A 12593-nucleotide genomic window follows, 5' to 3' on the forward strand; every position below is an offset into this window, starting at 1 on the left:
TCTGTAACCCTGTAAACTTATGCAATTGATCCTTTACCTTAGTGTCAGTAAACTTTATATAAACAAATAAAAAGAAAAATATGGCAAAATGCTTAGAGGATTAATGCCCCATGGCTGGGTTGCCTCCCAAAAAGCGCTTCTTTATTGTCTTTAGCTGGACCTTGCTGAGCTTTTAATCTAGCTTCAGCCTTGAGCATTCTTGCTCAATGTTGCCTTCAAGATAATACTTGATTCTCTGTCCATTGACAATGAACTTCTTATCAGAATCAATATCTTGAAGCTCCACATAACCAGCTCACTGTCTGTTCCTGGCGCCTGAACGCCAGAAATGTGCCCATTTTGGGCGTTCAATGCTGGATTCTGCCCCATTTGGGAGTTCAACGCCAGATTCTTGCCCATTTCTGGCGTTGAACGCCAATCCTGCCTTGTTTCTGGCGCTGAACGCCAGTTTTGGGCATGGTCTGGGCGTTTAGCGCCAGCCTTCCACCCTTTTTTAAGAACACCAAACTTAAAATTTTTAGAAAACCAAACCAAAATTTTTGAAAACCAAAGGGAATTCAACAAGAAAACACCAAACTTAAAGTTTGGCACACAATTTAATAGAGAAAATATTATTTATGAAAAAGAAGGTTTTGAAAGGAGTATAAAAGATTCTAACCCAATTACCCAGAACACAGATTAACGCTCTAGCCAAATGAGTTATGGAATTTTCGAAAATTTTAAGAAAGATTATTTTTGAAAACACCAAACTTAAAGTTTGGTACAGGATTTAATAGAAAAATTATTTTTGAAAAAGGTTTTAAAAAAAATATGATAGCCAATTACCATGAACATAAACACCACGTTCTAAATAACTGAGCTATGAATTTAAAGTGTTTTAACAAGGGATAAATACTAAAAGACTCTAAACCAAAAAAAGAAAAAATTTTTCCTAATCTAAGCAATAAAATAATCCGTCAGTTGTTCAAACACAAACAATCCCCGGCAACGGCGCCAAAAACTTGGTGCACGAATTGTGAATCACACTTTTTCCTTGAATCCTACTCGGAATACCACGGACAAGGTTTAGACTTTCCGGATTCTCATGAATGCTGCCATCAGTTCTAGCTTATACCACGGAGATTCTGATTAAGGAATCTAAGAGATACTCATTCAATCGTATATAGAACGGAGGTGGATGTCAGGCACACGTTCATGATTTGCGGAAGGTGATGAGTGTCACAGCTCATCACCTCCATCACAGTTAAGCGCGAATGAACATCTTAGATAGGAACAAGCGTGTTTGAATGGAAAACAGAAATACTTGCATTAATTCATCGAGACACAGCAGAGCTCCTCACCCCCAACAATGGGGTTTAGAGACTCATGCCGTCAGAGAATACAAAGTTTAGATCTGAAATGTCATGAGATACAAAATAAGTCTCTAAAAGTTGTTTAAATACTAAACTAGTAGCCTAGGGTTATAAAATATGAGTGGACTATGATGGATGATGCAGATATCCACTTCTGGGGCCCACTTGGTGTGTGCTGGGGCTGAGATTTAAGTGAGTCACGTGCAGAGACCATTTGTGGAGTTGAACGCCAGTTTTTATGCCAGTTTGGGCGTTCAACTCCAGTTTTTTATCCTTTTCTGGCGCTGGACGCCAAAATTGGGCAGAGAAATGGCGTTGAACGCCAGTTTACGTCGTCTATCCTTGTGCAAAGTATAGACTATTATATATTTCTGGAAAGCCCTGGATGTCTACTTTCCAACGCAATTGGAATCATGCCATTTCGAGTTCTGTAGCTCCAGAAAATCCACTTTGAGTGCAGGGAGGTCAGAATCCAACAGCATCAGCAGTCCTTTTTCAGCCTGAATCAGATTTTTGCTCAGCTCCTTCAATTTCAGCCAGAAAAATACCTGAAATTACAAAAAAACACACAACTAAAACATACTCTAAACTATATGAAATTATCCCCAAAAAGTGTATAAAATATCCGCTCATCAGTATGCTATCCATTTTTTCTATATGATAGAAAAATTCATTGAGGTTTTTATGGAAGATTTTTCTATTTTTGGTGACTTTTTTAATACTTGCTTGCATCATCTTACCCTTGTCTTGAAGAGATGCCAAGAAACTAATTTGGTTTTGAATTAGGAAAAATGCCATTTCATGGTACCCGAGGGGATTGTTCTTGGGCATAAGATCTCAAGTAAGGGTATAGAAGTTGACAAGGCAAAAGTATAAGTCATAGAAAAACTACCAACTAATGTGAAAGCCATTAGAAGCTTCTTGGGGCATGCTGGATTTCACAGGAGATTCATCAAAGATTTTTCTAAAATAGCTAAACCACTAAGCAATTTGCTAGTGGTTAACAATCTTTTTATCTTTGATGATGAATGCAAACATGCTTTTGAGATTCTGAAAACTAAACTCACTACAGCACCAATCATCACATCCCCAACTTGGGGACTACCATTTGAACATATGTGTGATGCAAGTGAATTTGCAATTGGTGCTATGTTGGGGCAAAGGAAGGATAAGTTGCATCACGTCATTTACTATGCAAGCAAAGTATTAAATAAAGTGCAGAAAAACTACACCACCACAGAGAAAGAACTATTAGCTATTGTATATACTTTTGATAAGTTCAGGCCATATTTAATTGGATCAAAAATTGTGGTTTATACTGATCACGCTACCCTTAAGTATCTTATGTCAAAACAGGATGCTAAGCCAAGGCTCATCAGATGGGTACTGTTATTACAGGAGTTTGACATTGAAATAAGAGATAGGAAAAGAAGTGAAAACCAAGTTACTGACCACTTGTCAAGGCTACCACAAGGGACTAATCAAGAAGCCTCACAACCAGTGAATGAGAAATTTCCAAATGAACATCTCTTGCAAGTTCAACAAGAACCTTGGTTTGCAGATATTGCAAACTATAAGGTAGGAAGAAGTACCCCACAAGAATATACTAGGCAACAAGTAAAGAAGCTACTCAATGAGGCCAAGCAATTCTTGTGGGATGAGCCCTTTTTGTTTAAGAGATGCCCAGATAGAATGATTAGAAGATGTGTACCAGAGAGTGAAATAAGATACATTTTATGGCATTATCACAGCTCATGCTATGGTGGTCATTTTGGTGCTGAGAGAATAGCTGCAAAAGTTCTTCAAAATGAATTCTATTGGCCCACCATCTTCAAGAATGTTAGGGAGTTTGTGAGCCAATGTAATGAGTGCCAAAGAGCAGGAGGCTTAACAAAAAGGAATGAAATGCCTCAAAAGTACATCTAGGGAATAGACTTCATGGGGCCTTTCCCTCCATCTCACTCATTAAAATACATACTGGTGGCCGTAGAATATGTTTCAAAATGGGTGGAAGCTATAGCCACTACCACATGTGATGCTAACGTAGTCCTTCAATTTCTCAGAAGGAATATCTTCACCAGATTTGGAGTACCCAAAGGACTCAAAAGTGATGGTGGAAGTCACTTTTGCAACAAGCATTTGAATACTCTTCTTCATAGATATAGAGTGATTCACAAGGTGGCTACACCATATCATCCACAGACCAATGGCCAGGCAGCATTAGCAAACAGAGAGTTGAAGAGAATCTTGGAGAAAACAGTGGGAGCTACAAGAAAAGATTGGGCAAGGAAGTTAGATGATGCCCTTTGGGCATGCAGAATTGCATTCAAAACTCCCATTAGAAGGTCTCCTTTCCAGCTAGTACATGGCAAAGCTTGCCACCTCCCTGTAGAACTTGAGCACAAAGCTTTTTGGGCTACCAAACATCTCAATTTGGATGCTCAAACAGCAGGGGAGAAGAGGCTGCTGCAGCTCAATGAATTAGAAGAATTCAGACTCGAAGCATATGAAAATTCCAAGATCTACAACGAAAGGGCAAAAAGATGGCATGATAAGAGAATCATACTCAGGACATTTGAGCCAGGTCAGAAGGTGTTGCTGTTGAATTCAAGATTGAAAATTTTCTCTGGAAAGGTGAGTTCAAAATGGACTGGTCCTTATCTTGTCACCAAAGTATCCCCTCATGGCTATCTAGAGCTACTTGATAAAGCCTCCAAAGAGACTATGCGACAAGGAGGAGAGCATTTATGAGCTGACATGAACAAGAATGAAGGACGTCAAGCTATGACGTTAAAGAAGCGCTTGTTGGGAGGCAACCCAACCAGAGTTAATTCTCTTTTCTTAGTTATTTCAAAAAAAGAGTTAAGTAGATTTCTCTGTATTGCAATCAGCTAAGTTTGGTATTGCACACCAAAGTGATGTCATAATTGAACAATTCAAGGGTGAATGTGATGCTAAGTTTGATGTTTGATAAACCCCAATTTTGTGGTTTATCTTGTGCTTAATTTAGGAGATTTTATCATATTTATTCAATGAAATAGCATGGTTTTGTAATTCTCCCTTAATTTGTGCTTAAGTGTAAAAACATGCTTTTTAGGCCCTTAAATTGGTGATTTAACTTCACTTTAATTCCATTCGATTCCTTGATGTATTTGTTGAGTGATTTCAGGTTCATAAGGCAAGTATTGGATGGAAGAAGTGAAAAGAAAAGCATGCAAAGTGGAGAATTCATGAAGAAATGAGCATTTGGAGAATTGAGGGCCACGCGCACGCGTCATTCTGATGCCAGGGCATCGGAGGCTAGTTTCACTAGCCCTTTTTCTTTGTTTTTAATAGGTTTTATGCACTTTCTTGAGTTATAAGTAAGCAAATTGGGTAAAAATTCATGCATACCTAGATTCATCCAAGTATGGTTAATTTGATGCAATTTCATGAGAATTATGTTATAATTACTTGTGTGCTAAGAATGATGAGAATTCTCATGACTTTAGCAAGGCTTTGATGCATATATTGGTTGATGATAGCTGAAAGAAAGCATGGAGGAAGGTTGAAGAAGGAGCTTGGAAAAAGATAAAGAAGAAGCAACGTTGGTGGCCAAGTGGGACCACCAACGTTGCCTCCAATGTTGGAAGAGAAGCAGAGCAAGACTCTGCATGAATAATTGATGCTCACATTGGAGGGAGCATTGGACATCCAACGTTACTGATGAGCGGATAATTTATACGCTTTTTGGCATTATTTTTAGTATGTTTTTAGTAGGATCTAGTTACTTTTAGGGATGTTTTCATTAGTTTTTATGTTAAATTCACATTTCTAGACTTTACTATGAGTTTGTGTGTTTTTCTATGACTTCAGGTATTTTCTGGCTGAAATTGAGGGACTTGAGCAAAAATCAGATTCAGAGGTTGAAGAAGGACTGCTGATGCTGTTGGATTCCGACCTCCCTGCACTTAATGTGGATTTTCTAGAGCTACTGAACTCAAAATTGTGCGCTTCCAAATACGTTGGAAATTAGACATCCAGGGCTTTCCAGAAATATATAATAGTCCATACTTTGGCCGAGTTTAGACGATGCAAAAGGGCGTTGAACGCCAGTTCTACGCTGCAGTCTGGAGTTAAACGCCAGAAACACGTCACGAACCAGAGTTGAATGCCAGAAACACGTTACAACTTGGCGTTCAACTCCAGAAAGAGCCTCTGCACGTGTAACATTCAAGCTCAGCCCAAGCACACACCAAGTGGGCCCCGGAAGTTGATTTATGCATCAATTACTTATCTCTCTAAACCCTAGTAACTAGTTTAGTATAAATAGGACTTTTTACTATTGTATTAGACATCTTATGATTTTTAGTTCATCTTAGGATCATATTGATCACGTTTGGGGCTGGCCATTCGGCCATGCCTGGACCTTCATCACTTATGTATTTTTAACGGTAGAGTTTCTACACTCCATAGATTAAGATGTGGAGCTCTGCTGTTCTTCATGAATCAATACAAAGTACTACTGTTTTTCTATTCAATTCAACTTGTTCCGCTTCTAAGATATTCATTCGCACTTCAACATGAATGTGATGAACGTAACAATCATCATCATTCCCCCACGAACGCGTGCCTGACAACCACTTCCGTTCCACCTTAGATTGAATGATTATCTCTTGGATCTCTTAATCAGAATCTTCGTGCTGTAAGCTAGATTGATGGCGGCATTCATGAGAATCCGAAAAGTTTAAACCTTGTCTGTGGTATTCCGAGTAGGATTCTGGGATTGAATGACTGTGACGAACTTCAAACTCGCGAGTGCTGGGCGTAGTGACAGACGCAAAAGGAGGGTGAATCCTATTCCAGTATGATCGAGAACCTCAGATGATTAGCCGTGCTATGACAGAGTATTTGGACCATTTTCACAAGAGGATAGGATGCAGCCATTGACTGCGGTGATGCCTCCAGATGATTAGCCATGCAGTGACAGCGCATCGGACCATTTTCACAGAGAGGATGAAAAGTAGCCATTGACAATGGTGATGTTCTTAAATAAAGCCAGCCATGGAAATGAGTAAGACTGATTGGATGAAGACAGCAGGAAAGCAGCAGTTCAGAGGAACGAAAGCATCTCCATACGCTTATCTGAAATTCCCACCAATGCTATACATAAGTGTTTCTATCTTTATTTTCTATTTATTTATTATAAATTTTCGAAAATACTATAACTATTTGATATCCGCCCGACTGAGATTTACAAGGTGACCATAGCTTGCTTCAAGCCGACAATCTCCGTGGGATCGACCCTTACTCACGAAAGGTTTATTACTTGGACGACCCAGTGCAATTGCTGGTTAGTTGTATCGAAGTTGTGAATGAAAAATGATTTATTAAGACGTGCGTACAGAGTTTTTGGCGCCGTTGCCTGAGATCACAATTTCGTGCACCAAGTTTTTGGCGCCGTTGCCGGGGATTGTTCGAGATTGGACAACTGACGGTTCATCATGTTGCTCAGATTGGGTAATTTTCTTCTTATTTTATTTTCAAAAAAGTTTTCAAAAAAAAAAATTTTTTTTCTAAAATCTTTCAAAAATTTTCCCTTTGTTTTAGAAAATTATTTCAGAATTTTTAAGAATGAATTCTAGTGTTTCATTAAGCATGTTGAAGCCTGGCTGGCTGTAAAGCCATGTCTAATTCTTTTGGATAGGGGCTTCCAACCATCAGCATAGAGGCAAGTTAATTTGAATATCAGCTGTTGCTGATCCACCTGCTGTTGTATGACTGATTTGTATCTTCTAAAGCTTGGCTGGCTATTAAGCCATGTCTAACCCTCAGATTGGAGCTTTAGACTAAAGAGCACAAGATTCCTGGAATTCATATTAAAAATTTTGGAATCCTTATTTTTCTTTTTCACATTAATTTTCGAAAAATCCAAAAAAAATCATAAAATAATAAAAATAAAAAAAAATATTTTGTGTTTCTTGTTTGAGTCTTGAGTCAATTTTTAAGTTTGGTGTCATTGATCTAAAAATTTTCATGCATTGCATCATTTTCATGTTTTTCTCTCTCATCATAAAAATTCAAAAAAATCAAAAAAATATCTTTCCCTTTTTCTCTCTTAAAATTTCGAAAATTAGATTTGACTTTTTCAAAAATTTTTAAAATCTAGTTGTTTTTATGAGTCAAATCAAATTTTCAAATTAAAAATCTTATCTTTTTCAAAATCTTTTTCAAAAATAAATTCTTTTTCATTTTTCTTATTTATTTTCGAAAATTATAAAAATATTTTTCAAAAATCTTTTTCTTATCTTTATCTCCTAATTTTCGAAAATAACATCATCAATTAATGTTTTGATTCAAAAATTTCAAGCTTGTTACTTGCTTGTTAAGAAAGATTCAAACTTTAAGTTCTAAAATCATATCTTGTGATTTCTTGTGAGTCAAGTCATTAATTGTGATTTTAAAATTCAAATCTTTTTCAAAACTAAATCCAATCATATCTTTTGAAAAATATCTTTTTATCTTATCTTTTTCAAAATCATATCTTTTTCAAAAATTTGATTTTAAAATATCTTTTCTAACTTCTTATCTTCTTATCTTTTCAAAATTGATTTTCAAATTTGTTTCAACTTACTAACTAACTTTTTGTTTGTTTCTTATCTTTTTCAAAACTACCTAACTAACTCTCTCTCTCTAATTTTCGAAAATATCTCCCTCTTTTTCAAAAATTCTTTTCAATTAACTAATTATTTTAATTTTTTATTTTAATTTTATTCTTAATTTTCGAAAATTACTAACCTTTTTCAAAAACTAATTTCAAAAATCACTAACCATTTTTCAAAAATAATTTTCGAAAATCCTCTTCATCTCTCATCTCCTTCTATTTATTTATTCGCCTACTAACACTTCTCTCCCATCCAAAAATTCGAACACTACCTCCCTCTCTGTGTTCGAGTTTTTCCTCTTCTCTTCTTTACATTACATTCTTTTCTTCTTTTACTCACACAGGGGAACCTCTATACCTGGGCAAAAAGGATCCCTATTATTATTATTATTTTTCTGTTCCCTCTTTTTCATATGAGCAAGAGCAAGGACAAGAATATTCTTGTTGAAGCAGATCCAGAACCTGAAAGGACCCTGAAGAGGAAACTAAGAGAAGCTAAATTACAACAATCCAGCAAGCACCTTTCAGAAATTTTCGAATAGGAAGAGGAGATGGCAGCCGAAAATAATAATAATGCAAGGAGAATGCTCGGTGACTTCACTGCACCTAATTCCAATTTACATGGAAGAAGCATCTCCATCCCTATCATTGGAGCAAACAATTTTGAGCTGAAACCTCAATTAGTTTCTCTGATGCAGCCGAACTGCAAGTTCCATGGACTTCCATCTGAAGATCCTTTTCAGTTCTTAACTGAATTTTTGCAGATCTGTGATACTGTTAAGACTAATGGAGTAGATCCTAAAGTCTACAGGCTCATGCTTTTCCCTTTTGCTGTAAGAGACAGAGTCAGAGTGTGATTGGACTCTCAACCCAAAGATAGCCTGAACTCTTGGGATAAGCTGGTCACGGCTTTCTTAGCGAAGTTCTTCCCTCCTCAAAAGCTGAGCAAGCTTAGAGTGGATGTTCAAACCTTCAGACAGAAGGAAGGTGAATTCCTCTATGAAGCTTGGGAGAGATACAAGCAACTGACCAAAAAGTGTCCTTCTGACATGCTTTCAGAATGGACCATCCTGGATATATTCTATGATGGTCTATCTGAATTAGCTAAGATGTCATTGGATACTTCTGCCAGTGGATCTATTCACCTAAAGAAAATGCCTGCAGAAGCTCAAGAACTCATTGACATGGTTGCTAATAACCAGTTCATGTACACTTCTGAGAGGAATCCTGTGAGTAATGGGACGCCTCAGAAGAAGGGAGTTCTTGAAATTGATACTCTGAATGCCATATTGGCTCAGAATAAAATATTGACTCAGCAAGTTAATATGATTTCTCAGAGTCTGAATGGAATGCAAGCTGCATCCAACAGTACTCAAGAGGCATCTTTTGAAGAAGAAGCTTATGATCCTGAGAACCTTGCAATAGCAGAGGTGAATTACATGGGTGAACCCTATGGGAACACCTATAACCCCTCATGGAGAAATCACCCAAATTTCTCATGGAAGGATCAACAAAAGTCTCAACAAGGCTTTAATAATGGTGGAAGAAACAAGTTTAACAGTAGTAAACCTTTTCCATCATCCACTCAGCAATAGACAGAGAATTCTGAGCAAAATATTTCTAATTTAGCAAACTTAGTCTCTGATCTATCTAAGGCCACAGTGAGTTTCATGAATGAAACAAGGTCTTCCATTAGAAATTTGGAAGCACAAGTAGGCAAGCTGAGTAAGAAGATCACTGAAACTCCTCATAGTACTCTCCCAAGCAATACAGAAAAAAATCCAAAAGGAGAGTGCAAGGCCATTGAAATGACCATCATGGCCGAAACCACAAAAGAGAAGGAGGACGTGAATCCCAAGGAGGAAGACCTCCTGGGACGTCTAGTGATCAATAAGGAGTTTCCCTTTGAGGAACCAAAGGAATCTGAGGCTCAACTAGAGACCATAGAGATTCCATTAAACCTCCTTATGCCATTCATGAGCTCTGATGAGTATTCCTCTTCTAACAATGCTCTGAACATCTGTGAGGCTCCACGAGAGCCCACTGTCAAGCTATTGACATTAAAGAAGCGCTTGTTGGGAGGCAACCCAATTTTTATTTATCTAATTTTATTTTTATTATTATTTCATGTTTTATTAGGTTCATGATCATGTGGAGTCACAAAATAAATATAAAAATTAAAAACGGAATCAAAAATAGCAGAAGAAAAATCACACCCTGGAGGAGGATCTTATTGGTGTTTAAACGACAGTAAGGAGCATCTGGCTGGCGTTCAATGCCAGAACAGAGCATGGATCTGGTGTTGAACGCCAGAAACAAGCAGCATCCTGGCGTCCAGACACCAGAACTGTGCAGTGAAGAAGAGCTGGCGTTGAACGACAGAAACAAGCATCTAGCTGGCGTTCAACGCCAGAAATATGCTGCATCTGGGCGTTGAACGCCCAGAACAAGCATCAGTTCGGTGTTTAAATGCCAGAATTGCATGCAAAGGCATTTTACATGCCTAATTGGTGCAGGGATGCAATTCCTTGACACCTCAGGATCTGTGGACCCCACAGGATCATCTCAGCATCTGTGGACCCCACAGGATCCCCACCTACCACCACTCACTCTCTTCCCTCTTCTCAATGTTCATCCTCTCTTCCCAATAAACACTCTTCCCCAAAACTCTTCACCAATCACCTCAATCTCTCTTCCCTATCACTACTTCACCACTCACATCCATCCACTCTTCCCCATAAACCTACCTCATAAAATCCACCTACCTTCAAAATTCAAAATCAATTTCCCACCCAAACCCACCCTATATGGCCGAAATTAACCCCCTCCCCTCCCTATATAAAGCCCTCCATTCTTCCTCATTTTCACACAATACAACCCTCTCTTTTCTTCTTGGCCGAATACACCTCTCCCTCCTCTCCTCCATATTTTCTTCTTCTTCTTCGTCTATTCTTTCTTCTCTTGCTCGAGGGCGAGCAATATTCTAAGTTTGGTGTGGTAAAAGCATAAGCTTTTTGTTTTTCCATTACCATTGATGGCACCCAAGACCGGAGAATCCTCTAGAAAAGGGAAAGGGAAGACAAAAGCTTCCACCTCCGAGTCATGGGAGATGGAAAGATTCATCTCCAAAGCTCATCAAGACCACTTCTATGATGTTGTGGCCAAGAAGAAGGTGATCCCCGAGGTCCCTTTCAAGCTCAAGAGAAATGAGTATCCAGAGATCCGACATGAGATCCATACAAGAGGTTGGGAAGTTCTAACAAACCCCATCCAACAAGTCAGAATTCTAATGGTTCAAGAGTTCTATGCTAATGCATGGATCACAAGGAACCATGATCAAAGTAAGAACCCGAACCCAAAGAATTATCTCACCATGGTTCGGGGGAATTACTTAGATTTTAGTCTGAAAAATGTAAGGTTGGCGTTCAACTTGCCAATGATGGAAGAGAACGCACGCCCCTACACAAGGAGAGTCAACTTTGATCAAAGGTTGGACCAAGTCCTCATGGACATATGTGTGGAAGGAGCTCAACGGATGATTGACTCAAAAGGCAAACCGGTTCAACTGAGAAGACTGGACGTTAAGCCTGTAGCTAGAGGATGGTTGGAGCTCATTCAACGCTCAATCATACCCACTAGCAACCGGTCTGAAGTTACTATAGACCGGGCCATCATGATCCATAGCATCATGATTGGAGAAGAGGTGGAGGTTCATGAGATTATACCTCAAGAACTCTACAAGGTGGCTGACAAGTCCTCTATTATGGCAAGGTTAGCTTTTCCTCACCTCATTTGCCATCTATGCAATTCGGCTGGGATTGATATAGAAGGAAACATTCCCGTTGAGGAAGAGAAGCCCATCACTAAGAAAATGATGGAGCAAACAAGAGAGCCCATTCATGGAGCTCAAGAGACGGATGAAGCTCATCACCATGAGATCCCGGAGATGCCTCAAATGCAATTTCCTCCACAAAAATATTGGGAGCAAATCAACACCTCCCTAGGAGAATTAAGTTCCAACATGGGACAATTAAGGGTGGAACATCAAGAGCACTTCATCATCCATCATGAAATTAGAGAAGATCAAAAATCAATGAGGGAGGAGCAACAAAGACAAGGAAGAGACATAGAAGAGCTCAAGGACATCATTGGTTCCTCAAGAAGGAAACGCCACCATCACTAAGGTGGATTCATTCCTTGTTCTTACGTTCTCTGTTTTTCATTTTCTTTATGTTAAGTGCTTATCCATGTTTGTGTCTTATTACATGATCATTAGTATTTAGTAACTATGTCTTAAAGTTATGAATGTCCTATGAATCCATCACCTCTCTTAAATGAAAAAATGTTTTAATTCAAAAAATGTTTGTGTCTTATTACATGATCATTAGTATTTAGTAACTATGTCTTAAAGTTATGAATGTCCTATGAATCCATCACCTCTCTTAAATGAAAAAATGTTTTAATTCAAAAGAACAAGAAGTACATGAGTTTCGAATTTATCCTTGAACTTAGTTTAATTATGTTGATGTGGTGACAATGCTTCTTGTTTTCTGAATGAATGCTTGAACAGTGCATATGTCTTTTGAAGTTGTTGTTTA

The sequence above is a fragment of the Arachis ipaensis genome, chromosome B05, assembly GCF_000816755.2.
Source record: "Arachis ipaensis cultivar K30076 chromosome B05, Araip1.1, whole genome shotgun sequence".
Taxonomy (NCBI): domain Eukaryota; kingdom Viridiplantae; phylum Streptophyta; class Magnoliopsida; order Fabales; family Fabaceae; genus Arachis; species Arachis ipaensis.